The following is a 14333-nucleotide window of genomic DNA, read 5'->3' as shown; positions in this document are numbered from 1 at the left end:
AAGGAGATATTCAGTGTATGATCATGAATTTTATGCCATAGTTCAAGCCTTAAAGAAGTGGAGACATTACCTGTTGCCTAAGGAGTTTGTGTTGTATACCGATCATCAAGCTTTGCAGTATTTGAACAGATGAAGTAAGTTGAATCAGAGACATATGAGAAGGGTAGAGTTTTTGCAGAGTTACACCTTTGTGTTGAATCATAGAAGTGGAAAGTCAAACAAATTTGATGATGAATTGAGTAGAAGGAGGAATTTTCTGACAGAGATGAGAGTGACAGTGTTAGGATTTGAGGAGTTGAAGACCTTGTATGTTGATGAACCAGATTTTGCAGAACCTTGGAAAGCTTGTAGAGAGCTGGTCATGGTGGATAGAAGTAAGTGGTTGGATTATTTCATTCAAGATGGGATGTTATTCAGAGGATTTCAATTATGTATACCTAAGAGTTCTATAAGGGAGAATTTAATAAAGGAGAAGCATAGTGGAGGATTAGCTGGATATTTTGGTGTTGAAAAAATAGTAGCCTTGGTGAGTGAACATTACTTTTACCCTCAGATTCATAAGGATGTCAAAAAATTTGTGTAGAGCTATAGAATTTGTCAGGTTGCAAAAGGTAGTAGTTGAAATGTGGGATTGTATAAGCCTTTGATAGTTCTAGAGAGACCCTGGGAGGACATAAGCATGGATTTCATACTTGGAATACCTAAGAAACAAAGAAGGAATGATTCTATATTTGTGGTGGTGGATAGATTCTCGAAGATGGCTCATTTCATACCTTATAAAAAGACATCAGATGTTGTACATGTAGTTGACTTATTTTTCAAGGAGGTAGTGAGATTGCATGGATTACCTAAGAGCATAGTTTCAGATAGAGATACTAAGTTTGTTGGTTATTTTTTGAGGACACTTTAGAAGAAGATGAAGATAGATTTGACGTTCAGTTCTACTTTTCACCCACAGATTGATGGACAGACAAAAGTCATAAACCGGAGCTTGAAAAATTTGTTGAGATGCTTGGTTGGAGAGAAGACCAAAAGTTGGGATTTGATTCTTGCACAAGCAGAGTTTTCCTACAATAATTCAGTACCGAAGAACACCCTTGAGGTATATCATAATTAAGTGATATCAATGTTGGGCATTTGGTGGAATTGATTATGTGTTGCATTGATGTTTTATCATTGATGTCAACACTAGTTGTTTGGATGCTTTACCGACACTCTTCTGGTCCCGATAGGTTGAGTAGTTTTTGGTTAACTTGGATCTGACATGATCCGGTAGACTTCGGTATAATCCAGTGATGTAATTAGCTTGTTCATGATACTCATACTCATATTTGGTCAGTTGGTTTTGATCTGGTGATTGGATTCTATCTTGCTTACTTAGAAGATTGGTTTGTGGTTCCGGCAAGGGTTTCACTGATGGAGCTTTTGGTGGAGATCTTTGATGCATTGCATAATTGGTGTTGGTGCAGCTTCTGATGGAGTTTCAGGATATTGTTGGTGATCATGTTTGATACTTGGCATTTGGAGATCATTGTTGAAGCGTGTGGACCTATACTTGGTCCCGGTTGATCTAGGTTATGGATCGACATTAATGTAACATGTGGATAGGACCTATTGTTGTATTTTTGGTATGTCTTTTGTGTTGACTATTATTTGTTTGGTCTAAGGCCGACATGGTTTGTAATTATGTAATTGGTTTATTGTCTGGTGGCTGACCTGATTGTTTATGCTTGAGGGTTTGTATAAATAAGATGCAAGATCTCATTGTATATCATCATGGTTATTGTAAGAGGTCATGGTCAAGGAATGTGATGTGTGAATAATGTAATATCATTCAGGAAGAGGAGTTGGTCAAACATTGGAGATCGAATTGGGTTTGTGTAAGAGGATTTAGTACTTTGGTATTGAGCTTAACCAGAACTATACTATGGCATATGAGATGCTATCTTTTGCAGTTCAACACTTCTCCGGATTGTAGTATGGATTTACATGTAGTGAGTGAGGCTCCTTTTGTGATGATCAGTGTTCTCTAGGTTGTTGGCTTTCTTGAAAGTGCAGGCTCCTTCATTATAATTCACATACTTACTACAAAAGTATTATTTGACTATGGGTAGGCTTCCCACCATGGTTTTTCCCTTTACTAGGTTTTCCATGTACAAGTATTGCTGTTGTGTGGATGGCTTTTATTCTGTGATTATTGTTTATGCTTAATTGGATTAATTTCTATTTCGGTATTATTGTTTTGGGTTTGGTATTAAAATTTTAAATTGCTAATGCTTCTGGTAATTTGTGACAACTGATTCACCCCCCTCTTAGTTGTCTTTTGGTTATCTGAATTGTCTAACAATTGGTATCAGATATTTGGTCCTCTCTGGAGAAAGCTTAACCGCTTGAGGAAGATCCTATGGCGACTAACAGTTCAAGTTCATCCAATTATTCTGGAGCTATCTTTCAAAGGTATATACCGAGGCTTGAAGGAAAAAATTATACAGTATGGAAGATTTAGATGGAGACTCATCTGAGATGTCTTGGCAAGGAGATTTGGAAGATCACATAGAATGGTGTCACACCCTTTAATCCGGGATCTGGCAATCTTCCTCTAGCAAACCTGGACAAGGAGATTGAAAATGATTGTTGAGAAATAGAAGCCCTCTTGTGTGCACTTTCTGCTCAGCAAATAATGGGATTAACAGACAAATCATCTGGAAAGGCTATATGGGATAAGTTGCAGACTCTTAATGATGGTGACCATATAGTGAAGATTGCTAAACTTGATGGTGACTTGGTGAGATATGAAAACCTGAAGATGGAAGAAGATGAAAGGATTACTGCATTCATGGAAAGAGTAAATGAGATTGTTATGGGAATTCAATGTTGTGGTGGAACTCTGAGTGAAGATGGAATTATTTCTAAAGTCCAGAGAGCCCTACCACCGGCTTACAAAATGAAGGCTACTGTTATTAATGAGTTGAGCACAATGGCTAATACACCTATCAACGAAGATACTTTAGTTGGGAAACTATCTACTTTTGAGCTTGAGGAATTTGGACCTTATGGAGCTGTGAAGACTGAACCTACTTTTCATGCATCTACATCTACAATTGTTAAGCAAGACTGGAAAGCTTTATATGCAAAAGAACTAGAAGATATGAAGAGAGAAGATGATGAGTTTGAGAAACTTGAAGCACAGTTTGCTAGAAGAGTACTGAAAGGACTGGTAGGAAGTAAGTATGAAGGAAAAACACATTTTAAATGTTTTGCATGTAATAAGATTGGTCATATTATATCTAGATGTCCTGAAAGGAATTCAATATTTGAAGAAAGAGTTAAATTATCATTTAAGCCTAACCCTGGATATTAGAACAAATATAGATTCAAGAAAAATAGAGACAAATCATGCTACATTACGAATGAGGAAGGCATTACTAATTCAGATGATGAATCAGCAGAAGACTCTGCTAATGGATCTGATAATAGGAAGGAATGGGTATTCTTGGATATCAAGGAAGATGATCTGGCACTGGAAGAGAATGTACCTGAGGAGAAGGCACTTGCTGCTAAAATTAAGGACAAGGATGAATGGGTAATTGACAGTGGTTGTTCACATCATATGACTGGAGATAAATGAAAGTTTCTATCTTTGCAAGAAATTGATGGTGGACTAGTTAGATTTGGAGATGACAAGGCATGTATGATCAAAGGAAAAGGAATTATACCATTGGATGGTAAGAACAATAATGACAATGTTTATTATGTTGAAGGCTTGAAGCATAATCTTTTGAGTGTATGACAATTGGTAGATAAGGGATTTCAATTACAGTTCAAGGATGGAAAATGTAAAATCATTAATAGATCTAGCTTGGAGATTGCAACCGATACATAGACAAAAGGTAACTGTAGACACCTAAAAGTTGCACAATGAATTAAGTAAATTTTATTCATTTAATTATTCTTAATTCTTCCAATTAATTAAATTAAGATTTAATTAATATTCCCTTTTTCTATCTAAGCTATTTAATTAAATCCCCCCACTTGCAAAATCCTACAAATGCAAGTTGCAACCACAATTGAAATAAATTAATTTTATTTTAATTAAATTCTATTTTTCCCACCCACTTGAAAAATCCTACATCTCCCACTTGCCTCCTAAACCCCCTTTCTAAATTCTTCTAGAACCCATCTAATCCTAATCAATTAACCTAAACCCTTCAATCATCCCCTTTCCCTAAATTTGAGGATGTCACTTCTCAAATTTGGAGGAAAGTCTTCCAAAAGCAATAAAGCCTTTATGTCTTCAACAAGCTAACTTGTTGAGTTCCCCCAAACTTGGAAGGACTCTCACAAATTTGTTCCAAAATTCTTCCAAACCATTAATGGTTAACTCACCCTTTTGGCATGGTTAGAGACTTTTTGCCTAACTCAACCCTCATCTAACCCAGGGGTCTCATCAAGCACTCATGGCTTTACCCTTGGTTATCTCCTTAACCCTTGCACAAGATTTTATCCTTTGGGAAAAAGCTTTATCCAATGGATAACCCTAACCTAACCTTAACCCTTACCCACTAAGGTAACCTTCATGTCTTCTCAAGCATTTAATGCTTCTTTCATCTCCTCTCAAGCAGTCTCTTGTTGACAATTGTCACCATTTCATTGGTGAGAATTGTAAAAATGGATTGATTAACTTTCAATCCTGGCCCTTGATAAGATTATCCAATCTTGACCATCCATTTCCCTATTTTCCCTATAAATAGAGCCCATTCCTTCTTCAAAACAATCAAGTCTTTGTCCCAGTTTCTATCTTTGTGTTGTCTTTTTGCTTTCCTTTCACTGTCTTTTGCTGTCTTTTTATGGTTCTTCATGTTATGTGTGTTGAGATCCCTATTTGTTTGAATGGGATCAATTTTTGTTTCAGAAGTGATTAGGCACTGTCCTTTATAGTTATTTGACTCTCCTGCTAAGTAAAAGGTTTGGGTTCTTTTCAAAAACCTGTTTTTACTTAATCAAAACAATCAAGTCTTTGTGCATCAAACTTATAGTCTCATAACATTAAGCATATATCTCTTTAATAGAATAGAATTTTAGATCATTTTGATAGCATTATAATCTTAGACATATCATGTTAATCTCATATCATGTTAGCTTCATCTTAGTATCATTTCCATACTAGTTATCTTGCATCCTATCATCATCTAGTTTCATATCTAATTCATCACTAGGATCTTGGTTGCATTCCATTTAGATCTTAGAATCATTTAAATCTCGTTCTTTAGGTTGTCATCTTAAAGAACCAAGTGCTCTTCCGAGCTGAGAGCCACCTTGAATCTTGAAGATCCTTGGAGATAGATGAACATGGAATGATTTTAAAGAGTTTAGATTCATTTAACTTGCTTTGTTTGGATTTCTAACCTCTAATGCAATGTTTCATGTGTGTGCTTGAATTATCAATATCGTTCATCAAATTTGGGGCATCATATCAATAATTCAACAAAAGCATCATATCTGACAAATTTTCTTTGAATCAACATGTGGTCACATGTTAACTCAAAGAGGGGCAAAATGTAGACACCTAAAAATTGCACAATGAATTAAGTGAATTTTATTCATTTAATTATGCTTAATTCTTCCAATTAATTAAATTAAGATTAAATTGATATCTCTATTCTTCTAATCACCTATTAATTAAATTAAGATTTAATTAATATACCCTTCTTCTATCTAAGCCATTTAATTAAATCCCCCTTCCAGCCCATTTAATTAAATTTACATTTAATTAAATCCCCCCACTTGCAAAATCCTACAAATGCAAGTTGCAACCACAATTGAAATAAATTAATTTTATTTTAATTAAATTCTATTTTCCCCACCCACTTGAAAAATCCTACATCTCCCACTTGCCTCCTAAACCCCCTTTCTAAATTCTTCTAGAACCCATCTAATCCTAATCAATTAGCCTAAACCCTTCAATCATCCCCTTTCCCTAAATTTGAGGATGTCACTTCTCAAATCTAGAGGAAAATCTTCCAAAAGCAATAAAGCCTTTATGTCTTCAACAAGCTAACTTGTTGAGTTCCCCCAAATTTGGAAGGACTCTTATAAATTTGTTTCCAAAGTCTTCCAAACCATTAATGGTTAACTCATCCTTTTGGCATGGTTAGAGACTTTTTGCCTAACTCAACCCTCATCTAGCCCAGGGGTCTCATCAAGCACTCATGGCTTTACCCTTGGTTATCTCCTTAACCCTTGCACAAGAGTTTATCCTTTGGGTAAAAGCTTTATCCAATGGATAACCCTAACCTAACCTTAACCCTTACCCACTAAGGTAACCTTCATGTCTTCTCAAGCATTTAATGCTTCTTTCATCTCGTCTCAAGAAATCTCTTGTTGACAATTGGCACCATTTCATTGGTCAGAATTGTAAACATGGATTGATTAACTTTCAATCCTAGCCCTTGATAAGATTATCCAATCTTGACCATCCATTTCCCTATTTTTCCTATAAATAGAGCCCATTCCTTCTTCAAAACAATCAAGTCTTTGTCCCGGTCTTTGTCTTTGTGTTGTCTTTTTGCTTTCCTTTCGCTGTCTTTTATTGTCTTTTTATGGTTCTTCATGATTTGATTTTTTTTGCCAACTGATGTTGTGCAGGCTCTAACATTTTTATGCAGGAACAAATGGAATTAGTTTAGTTTTCTTTGCTTTCTTTCAAAGTTAGTAAAAAGAACTCACATTTCTTTTTTTTTTGCAAAAGCTTAAAATGAACCTCATGATTTATTTTGGATGCGTAAAATGAACTTCATGCTTTCCTTTTGGTGCTTAAAAGAAAACTCAATCTTTTCTTTATAGCATGGATACAAAGAACAACAAAACAAACTTTTTATTTTTGCAAGTTAGGTAAAAACACTTCATTTGGGCTTAAAAGGAACAACAACTTGCTTTTCAGTTTGCAAAAGGTAAAAAGAATCACATTTTCCTTTGGTTCATAAAACAAAACATCACTTCATTTTTGCAAAAGGATAAAAAGAATCTCACTTTCATTATTTTGTGCAAATAAAAAAGAGTTTTCATTAAGGATTGACTTCACGATTTTCCTTTTGTTGACAACATCACGATTTACTTTGTTGACTAGGTTTGTTTTTCAAAGGTTTTGGAAATACACACTTTGCTATGAAAAGTTAAAAAGAACACCATGCTTGTTGGAGCAACATCTCCAAATAAAAGTTAGCAAATAATTATCTTGAAGGATAAAAAGAACCTTGTTTGTCTTGTCTTGAAAGTGGAAGGTATATGCTCTCCCCTTAACTAGGTGACCAAAAAGCCAAACCACTCTTAAAGCTTTCTTTACTTCAAGCAATAAATCCTTTAGCAGGCATGCCCTCCCGAGGAGCTAAAAACTCTTAAAGCCATTACGACCGGTGTGAGGGGAATGACCTAAGTGGGGAATGGCTTTATCGCCAAGTGTTCCAACCCACTATAATCAAAAGTGGATGGTGATGCTCAACGATTAGCCTTCCCCCAGTATCTTTACGATGCATAAATCCTTTGTTCTAAAGGTTGGGAAGCCTCCCGAGGAAGTTTATCATTGAAGACCGAATGGAAGCCTGATTACGAACCTTAGCATTAGAAACTTTGAGTTGAGTCAGTTGTCAAACATTGGCAATATCATAGTGCAAGGGTGGGGAAGAATCCACCCCCAAGATTACTCACCATATATCTCCCAAGATAACTACTCAATTGTGAAGCAATTCACTTTGGGTTAATTTTTGGCAAAAGGCAAAAAAATGGGTGCCCCCTAGGGGGTGACAAGGCTGTTTGAGCTGATGGAGTATCGAGACTAGTGGGCTATGACATTGTCAATGACCTTTGAATAAAGAGTCTATCTGATGTGTCTTTTGTTGTAAATCAAACTAGTGATAACATCAGGCATTTGAACACATCCTCAAAAGAACATACACTCAATGTTTAGCATTAGGATGATCATTGTCTTCATGTGTGCTATGTATTCTTGTCACAAATGTTAAAATATCTTACAAAGTATCCAACAATCAAACTCAAAAGTTAGTTCAAACAAGAAAAAATCATAAAGTGGAGAAGATTTCCAAATCCAACAAAGCATCTTTTGAGATGGTTATCAACATTTTAACTATCTTTAGGAAAGACTTTCATCCAACAAGATTAGGGGAATATCAAACCAAGTGATCAAGAGTTTATCTATTCGACTTAGTAAGCTTGAGTATCCAAAATGAAATTATCCATCAAAATCACAACTTGTAAAATTCAAAAACAACGAAAACAGAGAAACCATGGCAGTTTAGCGCGTAGGAGAAACTTCCTAACGCATCTAGAACATTCTCTAGCGCATACGAGCTAAATCTTAGCACTTTCATCAGTCAAAATAGTGCATAACTAGTATCATACTGGTGAAATTTTAGGTAGCGCTTGTTAGCATCAGTCTAGCGCATTTAGACATCAGTGTAGTGCATTCGAGACATATTATAGCTTTCAGTCCAGACAAAAGCACATAATTGGGACATATTAGCGCATAACCTATCCAGAGTAGTCATTTTCAAACAATCTGAGTCAGTACATAGGAGAGGTAGCTTAGCGCATAGAGAGCCTTCAATGGGACATCTGGAACATTCATTAGCACATCCAGTCTTTATTTTAGCGCATGGTAAAAACCAAGAAAAACATAGAGCAAATCAGGTCTTAAAGGAAATTTTCATCAACAGTCTTGAGTACCCTTTTAGGTCTTCTGTCAAACTCAACAATCAGAATCTGAATCCAATTATCAAAGAAAACAATTCCAAATCAAGAAAGCATCCTGAAAACAAATTTGTCAATCTTAAACTAGCTAGAGGTAAGACTTCATCCAACCAAAATCAGGTAGTACCATCACCTTGATCAAAAGGTCCATCATCTAACAGATTCTATCAAACAATCATACCTAGTTTAGACTTAAGTCGTCAAATAAAGTTTCCATATCGGGAGACTTTATCCATATCATTTGACATGCTTTGTCATGGGGGTGAATCTAAACCTCTACTTGATAAAGTAGGCTTCAGTTTTCAAATGAAGTATCTCAATCCAAACATCGAAGGAAACCATTGATCATTCATGTATGACCACTCCTCACATTTTGAGAAGAATAAGTCTTCATCAAAAGACTAAGTTAAAGAAGAGACAACCCAGTCCTAGGGACCTTATCAAAAGGAGTAAATTTCTCTACATCAACCCATCCAAAAACATCAACTTTGATCATTCATATGACCATTCATCATCAAACCAAGATAAAGGAAACTCAATCAAAGGAAATAAGTCCTAACATAAATCAAGATCAAGATATCATGGCTCTCCAATCTAATCCCATTTTTTATCAAGATCCCACTTATCAAGAATCTTATGATGATCCCCTAATCTTTTGGTATTCCATCCATGATGATCCCCTTTCATCTCAAGAGCAGAGTCCCATTCAACATCCACCTCCTAAGAAAAAGAATGATATCACTTCCATCTCCTCCACTAATCTAATTCCAAATCAAGAGGAAAGCACAAACTCAAATGATCCTACTCCAAGTCAAGATCATGATCAATGAATCTCTTCATCCTCCAAATCTATCTTAGGTCCTTTCATTCCAAAGTCAATCTCTTCATCCTCCAAATATATCTTAGGTCCTTTCATTCCATAAGTAAAATCTTCATCCCTTCCATCCATCTTGGGTCCTTACCTCCCTCCATCACTAATCCATCACCTCAAATGATCCATAAGCAAGATCAACAAAGTAACACATCTTTGAACTTCTTTCAACCCTCTATCTAAACAATCTTTCCAAAACTATTCTTCTATCATTTCCTCTATCTATTTTGGGTCCTTATGTCCCAAAATTCAATTTTGCTCTATCTCTTCATCACTTCTCAAGTTGTATACCAACACTCGTCTTGAATACATTTCCATCTATCCTTGTACAATTCTTCAAACATTCTATCTTTTATCCAACACCTCTTTTCTATCCTTCCATCCCTTTCATTCAATCCTTTGCATAAATCCTTCATCTGTGAGATAGGTGTTTGTGTCATTTTGTCACATACTTTCCCATGCTTGAATCTAATGTTCAGTCCTTTTCCTAGATATCTATCCATTAAATGCTTCAAAATCCAAGGTTGTTCCTCTTTAACATTTTCTTAGGTTGCCATACACACTCAATCCAGAAAAGAACCACTTATCGTATCTTTGTACCGACATCTTTTGATTACTATATCTCATACACTTAATCGATTGCTCTAAAATCATTGTGATCTCTTAAATTGAAGACATGGCAGGTGAAAAATCTAAAATCTTGCTTTAGCGCGACTGTAATTATTAGACCCATGTAAGTTTCATCACTTACAACCCAATGCAAGAAAAATAAAGAGAAAATAATTATAATATCAAAAGATCAAAAGCATGAGAAAAAAAAGGAAATATCAAGCAAAATACAATGAAATGCAATATCAAAATGCTTGGCTATGGGAACATGCAAGTAACTCCATCGGGGCTATGGATGTTTGGCTGGCAATGGAGCAATATTTGTGAGATTACAGTGATAACCTCATTGGGGCTATGGATGCTTGCTGGCAGTGAGGCTCTATCTAGGATGCTTTTGAAGTCAAGGTAACTCATGTAGCTAGCCATGCTGGATTTTGAAGATTATAATGATCATATAAGCCAGAATGAACCCACTTGCATACACATGGGTAATCAAAGACTAAGTACCTTGATCCAGTTTGAGATTCTTCTTCCCTTTTGAGTCTACTTCCCAGTTGCTAGAAATGTTCAGTTGAATTTTCTGGAGGTTCTAAGTGTGGGTTGGGTCTCTATCTTTGAAAAGTTCAAGAACACTTATTCAGATGGTGCTAAATATTGTGACAATCTTACATATCACCTTTTTGAAAATGGAAACCTCTATGCTTGGGGGTAAATTTCATCCACTCTATTCTTCCTACCATATCTCCCATTATCCTTCCTCCAATATCCATTACCCTATCTAACTTCATCATTATCTACGATCTTTCTTTGCTAATCCATATCCCTTATCCTATCTATTCATTGCTTCTATCATCCAGTGCTATCTATGATCTTGCTTCACCTCATACATATCCTCTAATCCATATCCCTTATCATATCTATTCATTGCTTCTATCATCCAGTGTTATCTACGATCTTGCTTTGCTAATCCATATCCCTTATCCTATCTATTCATTTCTTCTATCATCCAGTGCTATATACGATCTTGCTTCACCTCATCCATATCCTCTAATCCATATCCCTTATCCTATCTATTCATTTCTTCCATCATCCAATGCTATCTATGATCTTGCTTCACCTCATCTATATCCCTTATCATATCTATTCATTGCTTTTATCATCCAGTGCTATCTATGATCTTGTTTCAGCTCATCAATATCCTCTAATCCATACCATCTATCCTATCTATTCATTGCTTCTATCATCCACTGATATCTATGATCTTGCTTCACTTTATCAATATCCTCTAATCCATATACCTTATCCTATCTATTCATTGCTTCCATCATTTATCACTATCTATGATCTTGTTTCTCCTATCCATATCCTATCTTTATCCATATCCCCTTTTCCATCCTTGATCTTGATCAAAACTATGGACAAAAAAATCCATTTCCACCTCAATGGTTCAGTCATCCATTCATAATATTCCTTGTCTTTCTATACATTGGGGCAACCAAATACATCTTTCTTCTAATCCAAAAAACTCAAAAAATCAAAACGTCCAAAAACTAAAAATAAAAAAATCAACAAAATCAAATAAAAATCAAAAATCAAAAACATGAAAGCATGGACCATCCATCAAATCAGATCAACAATAGGAAAAATCTCAAAGTCTGCAATCAAACTGATCACATATTTTTTTAATCAATTCGTTACCCGAAATCAACATCAACATCAAACATGTCTTATACAGGGATAGGTACACTCGAAACCAGACAGATCGGTCTTATACGAGGTACTCTTTCTTTGAAATCGAACATTCCTATCAATCACCAAGTCTTGATAATCAATCCATCTATCAACATCAACATCAACATGTCTTATACAAGGATAGGTACACTCAAAACCAGATAGATCAGTCTTATATGGGGTACTCACTCTTTAAAACCAGACATTCCTATCAATCATCGAACCAATCAAAACAATGACATAGAACAGTATGATTGCTAGATTTTGTTCTAGTTAGCCTTATCTTTATCAATTGATGGTAGTACATGTTTCACAAATCATATTGTGCATATCATATCCACCCATCTGAGACATCACCAGAAATTCACAAATGCTTATAAATCCTAGACATACGTAGTGTAGTCACTGTCCTTGGTTTATCTGAATCAATTATCCAAATTGTATCCCACCATGGCTTGGTGATCAATGTACATATCCATATCGAAGTATTATCAACAGCAAGGGGCAAAATATTGACCTCACTAGGGGCATTTCGCCTTCAAGATTTTCAACATCAAACCAAACACGTAGCAAGACAACAAGGATTAGAACAACCAACAAATGACAAATGACAATACAAGAAGGCTAGACATCATAGACTTGAACTGATTTCAACTAAACAAAAATCTATTTGCAAGATGTTTTATTTGACAAGAATACATTCCAAATAGCATGCATGCTTACTTATGGTTGTTAATTTTTGCTTATCATATCTCCTAAGCACCTCCAGGATGTCTTACGACTAGAGAAGCAAGGAAGGAATGTGATGTTTTATTTGTCTTCTATCTATGAGTGAAGTCTTTTATAATACAAATTTGTCTTACGACATGATCGGGAAACATATCGCTGAGGATATTTCGGATTTGTATGGGACAAAGGTTAACTCTTGTCTATATACGCAAGAAACACTCAGTTCGTCTTGGTTCAATTATACCTCGACACTTGTGTCGTCTTGCAATATCAAAATCCATGTAAGCTATACTCAGGTCATTATGGTTCAATTATACCATGATGCTTGTATCAACTTTCAACCAATCAAGGCTCGATGATGAAAACAAAGGAAGCACTGGCACTTTGATCACAATAGATGACAACATTGAGAATGAGAATGCATATTAAGCTTTGCATTAACTACACATAATTATCATCTTAATCTTGCATTAGGTTTCACATCATTTTTCTTGCATTTAGTTGCACATCATTATCATTATCATACATCTCATTTTTAAGATCTATCTCATAATCATCATCTAGTCACATTCATCATTGCATCCCTCGCATGCATATCTATCACATCATCATGGAATCTTTTTTCACTTTCATATATTCATCATTCTTCCAAACTATCTTCTATCTTTCTTCCAAACTATCTTCTATCATGTCTTATACAAGATGTATATTTCCTGAAACTAGATGTTTTGATCAGCTCTTATGCAGGATATATTGTTCCTGAAATTACATGTTTTGATCAGCTTTTATACAGGATATATCATTCCTGAAACTAGGCATTTTGATAAGCCCTTATACAGGATATATTGTTCCTAAAACCAGATGCTCGATCATCCATGTCTTATATAGGTGGTATCATTCCTGAAACTAGACACTCGATCATCCATGTCTTATACAGGCGGTATCATTATTGAAACCAGATGCTTCGACCATCTTTGTCTTATACAAGTGGTATCATTCCTGAAACCAGATGCTTGATCATCCATGTCTTATACAAGAGGTGTCATCCCTGAAACCAGACTTGATCTCAATCTTATCAATTCCAATCAATCTTATCAATTTAATTCATATGATCGATCATATAATTATCCCCATACATGAGCATATCATATCAACAACATGTTAGAAACATCTGCATTCATCAAATCCAACTATCATCTACATCATCATCTGCAAAATTCATAGATTAAAAGCATATCATATAGCTCATCAAAATCAAAATCGCTGCATCTGTATCATATCATCATGCACATGTGTGACCACATGCTAATCCAAAGGAAATGAATCAGAACCAATCATCAGACAAAACAAATAAATGTCCAAAGTCCCTGGATATCATATCAAAAATCAATCCAGACCCATATCGAGAAATCAATCAATTCAGACCCATATCGAGAAATCAATCAATCCAAGTCCTATATCAAAATCAATCAAATCAAAGACCCATATCGAAAGAAAAATCAAGTCCCATATCAAAATTAATCAAATCAAAGACCCATATCAAGATCCATATCAAGAAATCAAGCAACATCAAGATCCATATTGCAAGCATCAAATCAGGACTCATACTGAATCAGGACATATATCGAAT

The sequence above is a fragment of the Cryptomeria japonica genome, chromosome 10, assembly GCF_030272615.1.
Source record: "Cryptomeria japonica chromosome 10, Sugi_1.0, whole genome shotgun sequence".
Taxonomy (NCBI): Eukaryota; Viridiplantae; Streptophyta; class Pinopsida; order Cupressales; family Cupressaceae; genus Cryptomeria; species Cryptomeria japonica.
The sequence above is the reverse complement of the archived record's forward strand: the minus strand, read 5'-3'. Positions refer to the sequence as shown.